This window comes from Dreissena polymorpha, chromosome 6, assembly GCF_020536995.1.
Source record: "Dreissena polymorpha isolate Duluth1 chromosome 6, UMN_Dpol_1.0, whole genome shotgun sequence".
NCBI classification, from domain to species: domain Eukaryota; kingdom Metazoa; phylum Mollusca; class Bivalvia; order Myida; family Dreissenidae; genus Dreissena; species Dreissena polymorpha.
In genome coordinates, this window is record NC_068360.1 from 50935980 (window position 1) to 50948346 (window position 12367).

At 36.5% G+C, this 12367-nt stretch overlaps 1 protein-coding gene across 50 annotated transcripts in view; it reads right to left on the reverse strand.

The window, feature by feature from the left end:
• Positions 1–12367, reverse strand: part of LOC127834539 (uncharacterized) — a 165488-nt gene that overhangs the window by 139786 nt on the left and 13335 nt on the right. For 46 of the 50 annotated variants that reach the window (XM_052360449.1, XM_052360496.1, XM_052360495.1 and 43 more), the window contains exons 5-8: positions 9090–9215; positions 8072–8961; positions 5153–7474; positions 4177–4250 (exon numbers count right to left, since the gene is read on the reverse strand). The gene's annotated coding sequence lies outside the window, so the exon portion shown is untranslated. Of the gene's footprint in view, positions 1–844; positions 1008–4176; positions 4251–5152; positions 7475–8071; positions 8962–9053; positions 9216–12367 lie in introns of those variants that run through there. The other 4 variants (XM_052360448.1, XM_052360447.1, XM_052360445.1 and 1 more) reach the window with 4 other exon arrangements.

Genomic DNA, 12367 nt, shown 5'->3' on the forward strand with positions numbered 1-12367 from the left:
TGGCACAAAATAATGATGTAATTTCACAACAAGGGAATGGAACAATAAAATGGTAATACAAATAAATGAGTTTATAATTTGTAGATGCATTTGGTTCATCGAGCTATGAAAATGTCACATGGACAGAATCATAATGCCACATGTATATGAATATTCACAAAATTGAGCCTCACTCCGTGAAAATGGGGTTAAATGTAAAGAGGATATTTGTTGGATTCGATGGAATATCGATTTTATTTCACGAGTGATCATATAAAATAATATTTTCACAAGTGGCGCAGCCAGGCTGCGGGAGTGAAAATATGAATTTTGTATGATCACAAGTGAATTAAAATATATATTCCATCAAATCCAACACATTTTCTTTTTATTTTAATAATGCTTTTTTCACCGCTTATTAATATTGTAAAAGAGATAAACTTGATAATTTCGCTGAACTTATGACGTCATTCAGTCGAAAAAATGACGTCATTTCACTGTAAAACTGAAAAATATCATTATTTTTCACTGTTTAAAACAGTGAAATACCAGTTTTATTTCACTGATATTTCTCTTTAAACCACCGGAAAGCATAAATTAAATGTATGTAGAGTATTGTCTCAAGTTAGCCTGTGCAGTTCTCACGGGCTAATCACTGACGACAATCCGCCTTAGCTATATTTTTGCCAAAAAGACTTCCTTTATACAAACAAATACCATTACAGCTACAAGTGTTAACCCAGATTAGCCTGCGTGGACGACACTTTAAGCACATGTTCAAGCCTCAATTGTTATTATCCGCTCAAATATTAAAAAAACATTCACCAAAGGTGAATCTCCAATTTAATTTTCTCAAGTCTCATACATTTGAAAGCCTTCGTCAATCGAACTGTTGATTGCTGAATTTTAAGTGTTGTTGCTTGTGCTGCTGATGTTCCAATTAAGGCTGAAGCAGCAATTTCATGTCAACTCTTTCTCTCTTTCGCACTTCAACTTCAGCTTTTGTTGTTGCAAGAGAGACTGAGGACCTTTCAGTTGAACATAGAATGAGTAGAAAACATACATTTTCTTTTAAAATTAAACACCAAAAGTATTTTAAGTACACTGAACAACACAACACACAATATATTTCTTTAATGCACAAATTATCTTTAAAAACATCAATAAGTTCCTTAATTGAAAGCAATCCAATATATCCTTCTTTGAAAATAATTTGCATCTTGCTTATTGAAACAAGAGGATGACCCTGAAGACTTACCTTAGTTCAACTTAAAACTTTGGTAGAAGACTTGAAGTTTCGAAAACGGCCTTGATAATGTAAAAATAAACATTCTGACCCAGTTTGAACATGATTGAGTCATACATGTGGCTTCTAGAGTCTTAGATTTAACTTATTTACCGTGTTAATGGAAAGATGTGACCCGATTTCAAAGTTGTTCTAGACAAAATACAAAAATCATTCATATGAAGTTTTATGGAATTGAGTTGTCAATTAAGTTATCTAGAGTGGTAACACGATATTTAGAACATTTGAACTAGTGACCTAGATTTTGAATGCACATTATGTGAATTCAATGTCCAGCATTCAATATCGACATTCTGACCACGTTTCACCAAGAATGAGTTATTAATGTGAGTTCTAAAGTGAAAAGAAGGTTTTTAAAGATTGTACCCGGTGACCTAGTTTTTTAATGAATATAACATTGAAACAAACTAAGCCTCCAACATTAAAATCAGAGCTATAGATAATTTTTTGGGTAATTGGGTTTTTCACCCCCTGTTTTGACAACAATAGGGTTTTTGTAAATTCAATAGAGTTTAAGCAAAAAATTTTACCCCCTACTGTTGAGCTTAATTGGGGTTTTTAACCCCCGTTTTTTTTTAAACTCAATCGGGTAATTTAGGGAATGACATATATACTATAATAAAAATCTACTAAGATTACTATATTATTATGTGCATGTGAAAAATAAATATAGCAACATTAGTTAGTTTTAATCTACTTTTCATGATTGTGCATAATGTACATTTTATAACTCCACTTTCCATATTCATCACCAGCCACGGGTGTTTGTTTCGCCATTTTATTTAAGTTTTTTCACTTACACTCCTCATAACGTGTTTTTTGGGTTTTTCAATTTTTGGGTTTTTCAACCTCCGATAATAACGGGCGAACTAAATTCTCGGGAGAAATGATCACATCTTGCAACAGATCGTTCAGCAAAGCAGCACAGAAGCTTTAAGTTACCCCAATATTCTGGCGTAAATACCTGTTTAAGGTGTTTGTTTGTGTGACGATTCTCTTTCTACGGCCACGAGTGGCCATTTTGATATTTTAAGAAAATGAAAGAAGAAATTGGACGGGTCTACAAATAATTACAGTAATTTACCCCAAAGATTGATAACCCCTGGAAAGACTGCCTTCTTTTCTTCTTAGGACAGCATATAAACTATTCGGTACATTTTTTATGGGAAATAACCAGTCTTAAAAAATACGCCCTGTGTTTGTAAAGATTGCGTTTCGTGACGCAAGGTTTTTTACCGGAATTACGTTATTAAATTTATATTTGCGTTTTTGTACGCTTGATTTTGAATTTAATTAAGTTTTAGGTTATTTTAATTGCGTAATAACGCACATACGCTTGTTATCTATAGCCCTGATTAAAAAATAAACATTTTGACCAAGTTTCATCAAATTGAGTCATAAATGTTGCCTCTGGAGTGGTTAGAAGGTTTTTCTAACATTTGACCTAGCACCTAGACATTGTCAATATAAGCATACTCACTAAGTTTTATCAAGATTATGCCATAAATGTTGCCCCTGTAGTGGCATCAAGGGTTTTGAAAGATTTGATTTGGTTACATGGTTATCTAGTTTTTGGATGCAAATGACCTAGATATTGTCCAGATAATAATTCTTACCAAGTTTCATCAAGATTGGATTAACAAATAAGGCATCTAAAGCGGTAACGAGCCAAAAGTTGACCAGGCATACACACAGCACAATGCTTTACATAGGGTTATCACAATTGCTTTACAGAGCACTTTATGCTCAAGTAAGCTTAAAAAAGATCTTTAAATGTGTTAATGTGTATCACATTATCACGTACAAGTCTTCTTGGGGCTATAGCAATAAGATAAATTCCTGATGTCAATACAAAGCTTTTATACTACTACTATTATTGCATATAATTACAATCACATTATTGTTTATTAAAGTTGCAATCGAGATCTCCACAAAAATACAACCCATCTAATGCAAAGGCACAAACACAAGTGACCCCTTCATATATAAATGGCAGGTTTATTACGATAATTACCTTTCATAGGGAACATGATTTTGTAAACAGATACAAAGTCAGTTTGATTTAGGCCTATAGATAATTTGTATGTTGTTGTTGTTGTTTTAAAAGAGCTTTTGATGGTCAATTTAACCCTCGATGTGAGGGTTTAGCATGTAACTGTTGTATATCCTTCACATTTGTATTGTTCAAGATGCAATTGTTTCACGCTTAACCCTAATATTGAAATAAGATATACTGGTCAATTAAGTGAAGTGCAGAAAACTGAGTTTGCATTTGGGTATTTACAATTTGTTAAAACTTGATTGCAAATCAGGGACAAATTCTTTTCATGTAGTAGAGAAACCTTAAACAAAAATTCCCTAAAAGTGGAAAGTGTCGTCCATTATTAGCATTATTAGCCTGTGTAGACTGCACATGCTTATCTAGGGCGAGACTTTAAGCAGCACATGCATTAAGACTAGTTTTCCCAGAATGAGTCTTACTATGAATGGGCCTCATGGATGGTCATGGTCACAGCTGTGCCACAGTGATCCCTTTTCCAATGGCAAGGCACTACCTCAGTTTTTGTATATAAATTTGTTTGAGGCTGTTATTCGGCCCCAATTTAAATGTAACAACGTATACATTTTTTCCAAAATGACTGAATACAATTAACAATTTAAGGATTCCAAAACAAATTTACAAAAATGCATTTTCCTATTCAGCTCTACAAGTTGAACCATAGTAAATATAATATTGAACACATTTTATCCTAAATGTTAAAGCAATTGTAAGCAAAAACAACCACAACACCAATGTCACCATTTTATTTAAAACAACACAGTTTTTCCAAATCCAAAGAGCCCCAGTCCCCATTCCTAAAGTGGTGAAACTAACTATTACTGGGACTTACCTGTTGAGATGTAGTGCCTGAGCTTGAGTTGGGTAACATGGTTCTCTGGGCCTGAACTTGTGAGGGAAAGGCCCCTTAGAACAGATAGAAAGATCTTTAAAAATCTCAGACATGTATTCAATGCAATCAGATATGGCATCCAGTACATGGACCAAATATGAACCCAAGGGGTGTTGTGGTTCAACCAAATGTTTTTCGAAAGTTTAACCTGTATCAGTCAATGACCACTAGGGCCAGGTGTATTAATCAAACAAACTCTGTAGAGAACCTCTAGATTATGTTCCATACCAAATATATAACACTTGGGCTTTAAAGTTGATTTGTTGTCCCTAAATATGTTTATGTAAAACTGGAATATCCTAGGGCTAAGCCAGTGTTGACCCCAGGGATATAATTTGGTAACATTTTTACAGGACTCACTTACACTGTTCCACACCAAACATTAAACCTCTTGGCTATGGGTTTCAAAAAAGAAGAAAAAATTGAACACCCAAGGAACATTCCTGTGAGATTTCATTTAACTCTGTCAAGTGCTTCAGGAGCATATGTCTCTTGACAAAAATTTGACAAACACAAAAACATCGCAAAAGGATGAACAACAGATACCATGGTATCCAAAATGCATCCAAAGTTTCAGGTCTCTAGTAGCAAAAAATATGACTAAATGACAAAAAAAATCAGAAAAAGGGGCTATCACTTCAATTATGTCAGAGATATCAAATCAAAATATGGAGGTTCACAAGTTTACGTGCTTTTTGATATAAATGCAAAGTTTCAATCCCTCTAGCACAATACTTTTTGATCTATGGCGGCCACAAAAGGGTAAGAGATGGAAGGAAGCATGGAAGGACAGACAAAATAACGGATGAGGGCAAATCTTCATACCCCTCCTTACCTCATATAGTGGGGACATTAATATCCATATTCTTCCAAAACTTATTTGAATGACTGTGATACTGTTTGCATAACAACCTACCTTGTAGATGAGGTGGTCTTGGCCTCTAAGCAGTGAAGTTTGGAGTCCCATGGTTAGACTGGCTGTACCCTGGGGGTAGGAGCTTTGCCCAAAATTCCTGACCCAAGAGCTTGACGCCTTTACCAAGGCATTGTCCATGGATGTGGGAGCCCAACTGACCAGAGGGCCTGTTGTTGTTCAGCTGTGTAAAGATGTGTGATTACATGGGGTCCTGCAGGAACTGGAAAATCTAGAAAATCCAGGAATTTTATCATATTTTAATAGACCTCTACACAAATAAAAATGCATTTTAGTCGTAGCAGTGTGGTCATTAAATTAACCTTTTCCTGGATCAACTTAGTGCATATACTTATGCCAGTAACTGACAACTGCCATACTATAATCATTGAGAAAATGGACATAACAATTATTTCATGACCATTCAATTAACAAGTTATGTGGCTGACTATATCCCAAAGCAAAATATGATGTGTTTTTTAATTGTTAGAAGAAACTACATCTTCTAATCTGTATACAAATACTATAAGCTAAAAAGGTATCATTGCTTTCTAGTCAAACAAAAAGTTGTAACCATTGTGACGTAAACTATCATCCAATTCTGCAAGTCATAATATGTCGCATGATGTTATAGATTGTCTAAGTGTTGTAATTTTCAGTGAAATATGATACAAAATGTAGATGCACAACCTCATATGAGAATGAAACTACCTGAAAGTTTGAATGCTGAACGTTGAATTTGTAAGTGAACACCCACAGGCCACAGACATTTACAAAGACCGACAGACATCCATCCAAGGTGATTCCTATATACCCTATATACCCCAATCATCACGGGGGTATAATGAATAAATATCTTCAGGGCATACAGAGTTTTTTTTACCTTATATAACAGACGCCGAATATCGGCGTCTTCCCCCACCAAACTAGGCTGGTTTTTTCCCCTTTCAGAACCAAAAATTCCCCCCCCCCCCCAATTTTTTTTTTTTTTTTTTTTTTTAATAGAAAGATGTGTCTCATGATTATATTATCTCAATTCTATTTTAATTTAATCTTGCCAAACGTAATAAATTATGAAAAAAACAATGAATATAGTTCAAACATGTACACATGTATTGTAATAATGAGAAAGTAAGTAAACAAATCCCCCAAAAAGGGAAATGCCGCGAAAATTCCCACGCGCACATTTTTTCCCCAAAGTGGAAAATCCCGCGTAGAATTTCCCCAACATAAGGGCTAAAGGCCCCTTCCCCCACAACCCAAAAAAAAACCTGGCATATTCTTACTCCAGCGCGTATTTGTATACTTAAAACATGGACAGGTGGTTAATTTTAATTTATAGATATCCTTATTTAAAAATAAATGCAGATAATTATTTCATAGAATGTTGACTGCATTTCAATAATTGTTTAATTTAAAATAACCAGCATTTTCTTTAATTTATGCAAGGGGAATTTTGTAAATATACATGTGGAAAACAAAACAAAAACCTTTTGGTTTAGAGGCTTAATTTTTGCACAAAAATGTATGAAAATATGCCCTGACCCTTTATGATTAAAACTGATGTCAAATCAACTCTTATATGTATTTATTTAGTCAGTTTGACCAATTTAAAAACACAAAATTTCTGATCAGTAATAGGAACTTTTCTACAGAAAGGTCAGAAAAAAGCTGATGTAACGTGAACTAAATGTGCAACTCTAAACTCTTTAAAAACTGGGCTAAATGCATAAGCGCAAAGAGTTGTTCCAGATTTGCCTGTACAGTCTGCACAAAATTATCAGCCACGACACTTTCAGCTTTTATGGAATTCTTTGTTTTAAGGTATATTCGGAAAGTGTGGTCACAAATTAGCTTGGGCAGACTTTACACACTTTTCTGGGACAACACTTTAGGCACATGCATTAAGCCCTGTTTTCCCAGAGTGCAGCTGAAATACTTCCTGTTTTTGTTGCTGCTGCGACAGGGCCAGAGATTGTGTGAGTCTTGACGCCAAAGTCTCCACCCAGAACAGGGAATGTAGGACAGCACTGCTCCTCAGGCGCCAGGTTCACATTATTAGAGAGCAACATATAAAGGTCAGTCACGTTAACAGACGAGTCACTCAGCGTCTGCTCTATCTGTGGATCAGATTGTTTCATCTCGAGTGACTCGTCATGATGAAAGTTTAACTCACCAAGGCTCGGCTGTTGGAAGTGTTGATTTAGGGCCTTGTGAGAAGATGTTAAAAGGTGGCGTGCTGAATTTCCTGAGCGAGTTGTAGTATAAGTGGATTGGGATTGCCTAAACATTCATGATGTTTGTCTTGTTTGCTTATAATGTTTTCTGCAAAGGAAATGGAAAGTAAACTATAAATAGTGTCTTTAGTGACAAATGAATATGCCTTGACAATGTATGTTGAAACACCTTACTTAACACACCTGCTTTTTAATGCAACACATTTAGTCTTTATTTTATATTTAGGATTGCATAATGATTTATTTTTCGCCAGTTAGCACTCACAATAACATTGTAATAATGAATAACGCGCACCAACATGTTAAATCGAAATTTTGGGGTTTTAAACAGTGAGGAATACATGGTAAAGTACATTATGTAGCAAGTTGCCATATTTATCTGTACATTAAAAAAACAGGAATAACTTAAGCACTTTTAGACGTGACACTATACCACTTTAAATATGACGCAATACAACATTTTGCTAACGAATACTTAACAATTTAGAATCAGTGCTATAAATATAAATGTTAAACTTATAGAGCTGAATATGGAAATGAACTCAATGTCACAACCCATTCAAAACAGTATTTGTTATGGCAAACATTTAATTGGGAATTAAGCCAGTAATTATCGAAAAATATGGAATAGACTTTTTGAGATTAGGAATGCTTTGACCAAATAAATAACACTGTAAGGTCTCACCTGAAGCTCAAGATGCAGAGATGACATTCTAGCCTCGCTGATATTGCTAAGGGCCCAGTTTGAGTTCTACCTAACATCAGGTTGAGAGCCAAAGGGCATACTGGACCACAAAACAAAACTGCTGTCATTTTTCAACGCCTTCTCAAGCGCCGACTCAATGCCAGGCTGTTAAGGATTGGAGTGGGAAGTTACAAACCCTGATGGGTTCACCTTTAGCATCTTGTTTCAGCTGTTGGTCGAACTTCCCGCCTGAGGCATGGCCATGGATGCTCTGAGTGTTCACAACAAAGTAGGTGCTGCCTTTCTAAGTTAGCAACTGCGTCAAAAGTGCGTTCTCTTTGGACAGTTTGGACACCTGTGAGGACAAATCGGGACTGTCCGTAAAGTTACGACTGTCCAGGAGTATGCCAGTGGTAAGCATACGCTTCCGACTAAAACTCTACAAATATTCCTTGATTTTCTCTTGTTACTTTCCGTTGTATTGTTTGTCCCAAAAAGAATGGAACGAGTTATCCAACTTTGTATTTATCGTGATATTAGTTGTGAAGTCCAACATTGAGAACTGACTGTACATGTTGCCATAACTGCTGCAATAAGTCCTTGTGTCTGTAAAGGTTGTCCCATCTCTGGCACTCGGGTCTAACAAACCAAACAGGCTCAAGTGCGGATCACTCGACATGAAAATTGTGGTTGATGAGAACCATGTGTGAAAACTCTTTGTGCTCAAAATTTTTTATAGGAGGAATTTGTTCAACGATGCTGACCCTTTGAAGCTGGAAGTCAAATGGGAGAAGCTAGGGGTCAGGGGAGGGGTCGTGCTTGACTTGAGGCTTGTGCGGGCCCGACTGGTGCTGTTGCCGTACCAACTCTATATCAAAACCGGGGCTCTCCTGAAAACATGGGAAATATGAACTGGTACAAAAGGTTTACATTACAATCTATAACAAACCATGTCTCTTAATAAGAGTTGAAGTTTCTCAAAATTTTTTATAGGAGGAATTTGTTCAACGATGCTGACCCTTTGAAGCTGGAAGTCAAATGGGAGAAGCTAGGGGTCAGGGGAGGGGTCGTGCTTGACTTGAGGCTTGTGCGGGCCCGACTGGTGCTGTTGCCGTACCAACTCTATATCAAAACCGGGGCTCTCCTGAAAACATGGGAAATATGAACTGGTACAAAAGGTTTACATTACAATCTATAACAAACCATGTCTCTTAATAAGAGTTGAAGTTTTTCAAAGGCAAAACTTCATTCTCATGAATTTTGAACTTGGCATTTCACTGGTTCCTTATCCAAAATAACATTACAATTGATTCAATCAAACCATATCGTACTCAAACATCATTTAAAGTGTTTGTCAATACTTTATTAATCTGTCAATTCATAATTAATATTTTTAACTTTAATGCAATCCCCAGACATGGAAAGGCCGCGTTCCCCCCCACATCACTGGACTGTAAATGGCCAGCCTTTCACCAGACAGTTGTCTTCTTTGCTGAGCGAGTAGCTGTAACGTTGAGCGAACCAATATGGAATATGCATACTGCACAGGCTAATCTGGGACAACACTTTACACACATGCATTAAGACCTGTTTTCCCATGCAACCTTACATTGTTGCCATTGCATGCATGAAAACTAACTCTAAAGCTTTTATTACACTGTGCTGGGAATGAGGCTCTTATTGAGAACAAATGTATTCCACGGAATCATATTTATAAGCTTTATTAAATATCTCACAACTTTATAAAAACTCAAGGCCTTATGAGGATGACAGAAATTCTTGGGGTGTTGTTTAACTGAGGTTCCTGTATGATAAGTTGAAAAGCATCGAGCTGAAGAAGAGTTTGAGTTATTGATCCTCAAGTAAAACAAGTCCTGCTGTAAACATGATATACACAATAAAAGACGCCATTTTATGTTTTATTAAATAATATCATTCTTATCAATTTCATCTTTAACATTCTTTGTACACAGGTTACACTGTAAACCATTATTATTTGAGGGACATTATTTATGTTGATTTTAAGGGTTGACTGATCCACAAATTTATCACACACAGAAAAGTAACTGACACAAATTCATCATTTATTTTTCTGAACTGAGAAATCCACAAAATGAACTAATGTGTCCGTAAAAGTCTTTTTGACCACAAAATTTCGGATGAATATATATATATATATGAGTTTACATTATACAAACAAGTAAATTTTAGGATATTTTATCTTAAGTAAACTCATACTTTTCTTTTCCACCTCATCTTTTTTGCATTCTTACTACATAGGGAATACATAAGCAGGTCTTTTCTGGCATGTTTATTGGTATGTGAAACGGACCCATACGCAAAGCGTTTTTCTTTCTTTAACACGGGCTGTTTGTAAAACATGCTGTCAGTTGTAGTGGCAGCCATGGTGTTAATACGTTTTTTGTCACTGTGACCTTGACCTTTGACCTAGTGACCTGAAAATCAATAGCAGTCATCTGCCAGTCATGATCAAGGTATCTATGAAGTTTGATGATCCTAGGCCTAGGAGTTTTCTTGAGACATCATTCGGAAACAATTTTACTGTGTCGAGTCACCGTGACCTTGACCTTTGACCTAGTGACCTGAAAATCAGTAGGGGTCATCTGCGAGTCATGATCAATGTACCTATGAAGTTTCATGATCCTAGGAGTAAGCAGTCTTGACTTATCATCCGGAAACCATTTTACTGTGTCCGAGTCACGGTGACCTTGACCTTTTACCTAGTGACCTGAAAGTCAATAGCGGTCATCTGTGAGTCATGATCAATGTACCTATGAAGTTTTATGATCCTAGGCATAAGCGTTCTTGAGCTATCATCCGGAAATCATTTTACTGTTTCGGGTCACTGTGACCTTGACCTTTGACCTAGTGACCTAAAAATAAATAGGGGTCATCTGCAAGTCATGATCTATGTACCTATGACGTTTCTTGATCCTAGGCATAAGTGATCTTGAGTTATCATCCAGAAACCATATTACTGTTTAGGGTCACTGTGACCTTTACCTTTGACCTAGTGACCTGAAAATCAATAGGGGTCATCTGCGAGTCATGATCAATGTACCTATGCAGTTTCATGATCCTAGGCGTAAGCGTTCTTGAGTTATCATCCAGAAACCATTTTTCTATTTCAGGTCACCATGACCTTGACCTAGTGACCTCAAAATCAATAGGGGTCATCTGCGAGTCATGATCAATGTACCTAAGAAGTTTCATGATCCTATGCCTAAGCATTCTTGAGTTATCATCCAGAAACCATATGGTGGACAGACATACTGACATACTGACGGACGGACCGACATGAGCAAAACAATATACGCCCTCTTCTTAGAAGGGAGGCATAAAAAGAGAATTAGGCATTCGATCTCCAAGTGTGGATTAAAAGCGTTCATTGGTGACACCACATGTCTGCACATGTGTAGATACAGTTATTAAGACAAGGGCTGTTTGTAAAACATGCATGCCCCCCATTTGGGCTGTCAGTTGTAGTGGCAGCCATTGTGTGAATATGTTTTTTGTCACTGTGACCTTGACCTTTGACCTAGTGACCTGAAAATCTGTAGTGGTCATCTGCCAGTCATGATCAATATACCTCTAAAGTTTCATGATCCTAGGCCTAATTATATTTGAGATAACATCAGGAAACCATTTTACTGTTTCGAGTCACTGTGACCTTGACCTTTGACCTAGTGACCAGAAATTTTATAGGAGTCATCTGCCTGTCATGATCAATGTACCTATGAAATTTCATGATCCTAGGCGTAAGCATTTTTAAGTTATCATCCAGAAACCATTTTACTATTTCGAGTCACTCCTGAATGTGACCTTGACCTTTGACCTAGTGACCTGAAAATCAATGGGGGTCATCTGCCAGTCATGATCAATATCCCTTGAAGTTTCATGATCCTAGGCCTAATTATTTTTGAGTTAATATCAGGAAACCATTTTACTGTTTTAAGTCACTGTGACCATGACCTTTGACCTAGTGACCTGACAATTTAAAGGAGTCATCTGCCTGTCATGATCAATGTACCTATGAAATTTCATGATCCTAGGCGTAAGCATTCTTAAGTTATCATCCGGAAAACATTTTACTATTTCGAGTCACTGTGACCTTGACCTTTGACCTAGTGACCTGAAAATCAATAGGGGTCATCTGCCAGTCATGATCAATATACCTATGAAGTTTCATGATCCTAGTCCTAATTATTCTTGAGTTAACATCAGGAAACCATTTCACTGTTTCGAGTCACTGTGACCTTGACCTTTCACCTAGTG